The sequence below is a fragment of the Haemaphysalis longicornis genome, unplaced genomic scaffold (genome assembly GCF_048455015.1).
Source record: "Haemaphysalis longicornis isolate Haplotype H1 unplaced genomic scaffold, Haemaphysalis longicornis Haplotype H1 scaffold_12, whole genome shotgun sequence".
NCBI classification, from domain to species: Eukaryota; Metazoa; Arthropoda; class Arachnida; order Ixodida; family Ixodidae; genus Haemaphysalis; species Haemaphysalis longicornis.
Window position 1 is genome coordinate 113,540,507 of NW_027526225.1, and position 6,198 is coordinate 113,546,704.

The 6,198-nt window shown below is 57.5% G+C and overlaps 1 pseudogene; it reads left to right on the forward strand.

Moving 5' to 3' along the window:
• Positions 1-3,827: 3,827 nt before the first annotated feature.
• On the forward strand, positions 3,828-5,293 carry LOC144161795 (uncharacterized; annotated as a pseudogene).
• The last annotated feature ends 905 nt before the right edge of the window (positions 5,294-6,198 follow it).

Consider the following 6,198-nt stretch of genomic DNA (forward strand, 5'->3'; position numbering starts at 1 on the left):
AGCAGGTCGAACGGGTCAAGCTGTTTAACCGATGAGACGACGCGGAGACACTGAGGCAAGTGTTCTTCTACCGTGAGGACTCAGCACGGATCTGGTTCGAAAACCATGAGAGCTCCCTAGAGTCTTGGAATGATTTCAGAACACAATTTTTAACGACGTTCACCACGGTTGTGCGGAAAGAGGGGGCCGAAGTATTGCTGCAGACGCGGACACAACAACCTAACGAAAGCATTGTTGTGTTCGTCGAGGAGATGAAGAGGCTTTTCAGGCGTGCTGACCCTTGCATGGCGGAAAAAAAGAACTTACGCTTCTGAGATGCGCGGTGTGAAGGAGGAACTGTTTGCTGGACTTGTCCGCAATCCACCCAAAACCATCACCGAATTTGTGACCGAAGCCAGCACAATTGAGAAGGCCCTCGAAATGCGTGCAAAGCAGTATGATCGCAACATTGTTAGCGCGGCCAATGAGAACTATTTCGACGGCACGCGGATTCCGGCCGACAGCCTACGCGAGACTATCCGCGCAATAGTGAGAGAGGAGCTCCGGAAACTTCTCCCAACGCCGCTTTCCCAACTTCCCCCAACGTGATTAGGGAAGAAGTGCAGCTAGCGCTGGGAACTTCAACGATGCCAGAAGCACCCCGCGAGCCGCAAGCCATGGCCTACGTGGCTGCTGTCCGTCGATCTCGCCCGCCTGCCCCCTATCGTCCCGAGGCTACATACCGTCGTCCCTTGTCGCCGGCCCGACCACCTGCGGTGCAAACCCCCGCCCCAAGGAAGACCGACGTGTGGCGAACGCCAGATAATCGGCCGCTGTGCTAATACTGCGGGGTGGCCGACCACATCTACCGTCGCTGCCCCTACAAGAGGCTCAGTTTGCGAGGGTTCTCCGTCGACGCACCACGCCCCCGGCCCGGCCAGCGCCCTACTGAAATCGAAGATTACCTGTCCAACGCCAACCGAGGTCCAGCGCGCTTGAACCGTCCGCCGTCACCCTACCCATACCGATCGTTAAGCCGTCGAAGCAATGCAGACTTTACGCGTGGGAGTTCCCCAAGCCCACGTAGGGGAAACTAAAAGCAGCAACTTCTGGAGGGGAAGTTGCTCTACGGCGAAAAACCGGAAACCCTCCACCAATGCAAGGACGCGCCGAAGACAGTGATTCACGACATGCCCTCATCCCGACGACCCAACCTAACCCTGACGAGACTCCCGAACACGACAACAGCTACACGTCGCGACGGGTACCCGACACGACCGAAACTGCCGCTGAAAAGACGACGACAACGACGACGCACAGTGCCCGACCGTCAACACGCACAAGCCGAGATGCGACGCCCCGACGCACCCGGAACTCGAGGAAGGCGGTGTCCGACGTCAAGGTGTCCATCGACGGCTTTGATGTAGTCGCCCTCATAGACACAGGAGCCGACTACTCAGTAATGAGGGGACCATTTGCGTCTAAACTGTAGAGAGTTATGACCAGATGGGATGGTACGCGCATACGCACAGCAGGAGGCTATCTCGTGACACCGCGTGGAACGTGCACATCGCGCGTCACCATAGACGGCACAACGTACCCTGCGGCGTTCCTCGTTTTGCCTAACTGCTCACGCACGTAATTCTCGGAATGGACTTTTTGACGGACAACGGTGCATTAATCGATCTGCAGACCAAGTCCATGACGCAGGAACCGAACCACGAACACCGTGCAGCTGTAATGATCGCCGATGATCACACCCTACCACCCCGCGCAAGCTTGATAGCTTGATGATCACCGTCTACTGTGAAGGTGCTGCTCGTGACGTCGACGCTATCGTGTAGAGCGACCGAAGGTTGCTTCTCGACCACGGTGTGTCTGTCGCAAGAGGCATTGCGCGGTTTAAGAAGCGCAAATTCCACGTTTTGGTCACCAATTTCACCGAGGAGTACCAGCATTTAAACAAGGGCGCTGCAATTGCGTTCCTCAAAGAAACGCAACAAGCTAGTGACGTGATCGCAGTCGCCGACTTCGAACGCGCACCCGAAGATACCTTCAAGCTTCCGCATCCCTTCGACGTGAATCCGGCGCTACCGCAAGAAAGGAACAAGCTATTGGCTTTGCTGCGTCACTACAGCGAGTGTTTTTCGTCGAACTCAAATTTACGTCAGACACCTCTGGCGAAGCACCGGATAATAACCGAGGATGGAGCCCGACCTACCCGACAGTCACCGTACCGCGTCTCTTCACACGAGCGCGAAGCCATCCGCACTCAAGTCGACGACATGCTCAGCGACGACATTATACAGCCATCGAAAAGTCCGTAGGCTGCGCCGGTCGTACTCGTGAAGAAAAAAGACGGCACACTAAGGTTCTGCGTTGACTACCGGCGATTGAACAAGATCACCAAAAAGGATGTGTACCCCTGCCACGAATCGACGACACCCTCGACCACGTCTGCCACGCGAAGTACTTCTCATCGATGGATCTGAAGACAGGTTACTGGCAAATTGAAGTGGACGAGAGAAGACTGCATTCATAACCCCGGACGGCCTATACGAGTTCAAGGTGATGCCGTCTGGGCTATGCACGGCGCCAGCAACCTTTCAGAGAGTCATGGGCACTGTGCTAGCTGGCTTGAAGTGCACACCTGCCTCGTACACCTCGACGACGTTGTGGTATTCTCTCGGACTTTCGACGAACACCTTGCAAGGTTGCAGTCTGTAGTCGAGGCCATTCGTACGTCGGGGTTAACGCTACAGCCTGAAAAGTGCCGTTTCGCGTACGAGGAACTCAAGTTTTTGGGCCATGTCGTCAACGCCGCGGGAGTCCTGCCTGACCCGGCGAAAACTTCAGCCATAGCGAACTTCACAAGACCGAAAGATAAGAAGGGCGTGGGCAGATTTCTCGGACTATGCGCATACTACCGGCGCTTCGTCGCAAACTTCGCACGCATTGCAGAGCCACTCACGCACTTGACGAAAGATAGCACCCCTTTCAGCTGGGAAAACGACCAAGAAAAAGCATTCTGCGAGCTGCAACAATGCCTGCAAAGCCCACACGTGCTCGCGCATTTCAACGAAAACGGCGAAACGGAAATGCACACGAACGCCAGTGATATAGGCTTGGGTGCCGCCCTCGTCCAAAAGCAAAGCCGGGGCGAAAACGTAATCACCTATGCCAGCCGTGGTCTGTCCAAGAAAGAAAAAAAACTACTCAGCCTCTGAGAAAAGGCGCCTCACGATTACAGTCAAACCCGGCTATAACGAACCCGGATAGAGCGAATGATGCTATATATCGAACAAAAATATTTCAGTTACAGAAATACATGGGAAACATATTCTTATAACGAAGTTCACATCCGATATATCGAACTCTGCGCGCCTAAAATGGCCGCCGAAATGCACGGTCTCGGAGCGGCGATTGGGATGCGGATTGGCCGCGACCACAAAGCAAGAGTTGCGACTGAGACATTGCGCCTCGCACGGACGACGTGACGCCAGACATTTTCCGTAACTGTTTCCATCGCGCGGGACTCACGACGGAACCCGCGCAGTCAGCGAGTCCGGACCAAGACAGCAGCATCGGTAAACTGCGGGAAGAGCTCCCCCATGTTGGGGGGGCGCTGCGAGCGCGCCATCGTATCGGATGTGCAGCTCACCGGCTCCGACAATTTTCGTTCGGCACCCCAGAGTACCTCTTCTAACATCCTAAAAAATCTCTCCACCGTCACCGGAAGGTGATCCGGTTCATCTGGATACCACATTTCGGCAGGTGGGCCCCTCCAACATTTTTTACGGGCGATTTACGTCTAGACCACGCCGGAGGCGTCTATAGGCCTAACGGCCATGGCGCCTCCCAGTAGAAAGGACGGCCGGCCCAGCACCGCAGCCGCAACCGTGGCGGACACCCAAACTGGATATGATCCTCACAGCATGGTTTGGACCTCCATCCCGACTTCGGACAGCCCACCGGAGTTGCCCCAATCCTTCAAGAGCGCCGCGCTTACTGCCGCGGTCGCTCGTCGAGAGCAGGCGAGCAACGCACTTAGGGCGCCCTCCACCGACGCTGCGTCCCTGGCCACGGCTGCCGACCCGGACGCTGACGCCTGCTGCGACGCGCAGCTAGCGACGCGCTCCGCGGGCCCGCAGCGGGGGAACAAGAGGTTTTTGTGGCATCCTCAACCCCTGCCGAAGCCGAAAGCAACGGACTTTGTCGTTGTGCTCAAACCCCGGACTCAGCTGTCCCTCGCCAACGCTTTCCCCGAGAACGGGGCCGGTCGCGCGCTCATCGCCCACCTCGGAGCGACCGCGACACGGCTAGTCACTGTTGTGATGGTGCGGGAACAAAATCTCATCTTAGTTTACACCTCGCACCCGCACATAACGGACAAACTTATCGGTGAGTTTGCAGTTCCCTCACCCGCCGGACCGGTGCCCTTGTTCGGGTACTTGCGCGCAGACACTCATGACTCCTGTTATGGAGTAGTGACGGTGCGCAGCTCCGACACCGAAGCCGCACTTCGTGAGAGCCTTTACTGGCCTGAAGGCGAGATTCTACACGTCCGGCGACTGGGCACCTCTAATAAGGTGCGCCTCACCTTTTCCGGCAAGGTGAAGCCGAGGTACGTCTCCTACGACGCCCTGCTGATCCCGGTGCAGCCGTACAAGAAAACTGTTCCAGCCTGCGGTCGGTGTGGCTCTGTTGGACATCGACCCGACGCCTGTCCCGGCCCCAAACCTGACCTTTGTGGCATCTGCGGAAAGGCGGTGCCGCTCACGGATGGCGCCCGTGCCCCACATGAGTGTACGCCCAGGTGTGCTCTGTGTGCTGGTTCCCACGTCACCGGGGACCGGCGCTGTAAGGAACGCTACAGGGCGCCGCCACCCAAGCCATCCACTCCTCCATCGGAAGGTCAAGCCGGCCGCAAGAAGCGAAAGCGTCGACGCCCACGGAAGCCGCGGAAGTCGGGCTCTCGGGAATCGCCGCAGGGGGCTCAGCCTCCTGCCACCAACACTGACCCGCCTCCGCGCCCTGGAGCGGTGGCTATCGGGCCTTCCCGGCGAGGCCCAACTCCGGACGGACCTACGGCCAAGAAGCCTAACACAGGGCAGGCTCCTCCCGGCCCATCCAAACCGAACCAGCCATCACCTGAGCTCAAACCCGCTGCCCAGGGGGATTCATCGTGGGCCGCCCGCGTTCGGAAAGGATCCCAGGTGAGCGGCTCGGGCGGGGCAGCCTTTTCGCCCACACCCTACGTGATCTCCCAACCCAAACCGCCAACCTCTTCCACTCCCACACGGGAACAAATTGAATTCCGCAGGTTACAGGCCCAAGTTGCCTCGTTAACGCAGACGATGGAGGCGCTTGTGAACCGCTCGTCCGCACCTAATTCGGCACCACTCGGGCAGGCGCCGGAGGCGATGGATAGTTCCCCCTCCGAAGACAGGGAAACCGCTGCGAACCTCGGCCCGCTTGAGGAGCGCCTAAGCAACCTAGAGGCCCAGATGGCGTCCATAGGGACCATGATCGAAAATCGATTGGCGGCCGCCCTCCAAACCGCTTTTGACCGCATCCCGGGCAAGATAGCGGCCCAGATGTCCCAGCTCACTGTTAGCACCCGCCGTCCTAAGCTTAAGCGAGGATCTCGTTCTCAAGCATCCCGGCCCCTTTCCAAGGTGACGGAGGTAGACGAGCAGTCTAACAGTTCGACTGCGACCTCGGAAGTGAGCACCGGATCGAGCAGCGGAGCCCCTATGCAGCCCTTTGCTCTCCTGGAGGCCCCCCACACGTTTAGTTCTAACGATGGCGGGCAACGGCCCTAGATCGCGCTGCGACCGTGCAAATTCGGCTATTTTTACAATCCTACAGTGGAATTGCCGCGGATTTAAGGCACGCAGTAAGCGGGCTGCTCTCCGGCTCTACTTAGAAACCTATCCGCAGTTGCCCGCGGTAGTGGCCCTTCAGGAGACGGGCGAGCACTTAGCTCTCACAAATTATACCGTGTACCAAAGGGATTCACAAACCGCACTCTGCGTACATCGAAATTACACCGCCAAATTAGCGGATCTCGACTGCGATCCGCTTTATTCGTACGTTATGGTGACTCTCCTCCCGCTTAGGAAGCAAGATCCGTCCCTACACATCCTGAACATCTACAGTTCTCCCAAACTGCCTAACGTAACTTACGCTGATGTGTTTACCAAAGCCCTTACGGTG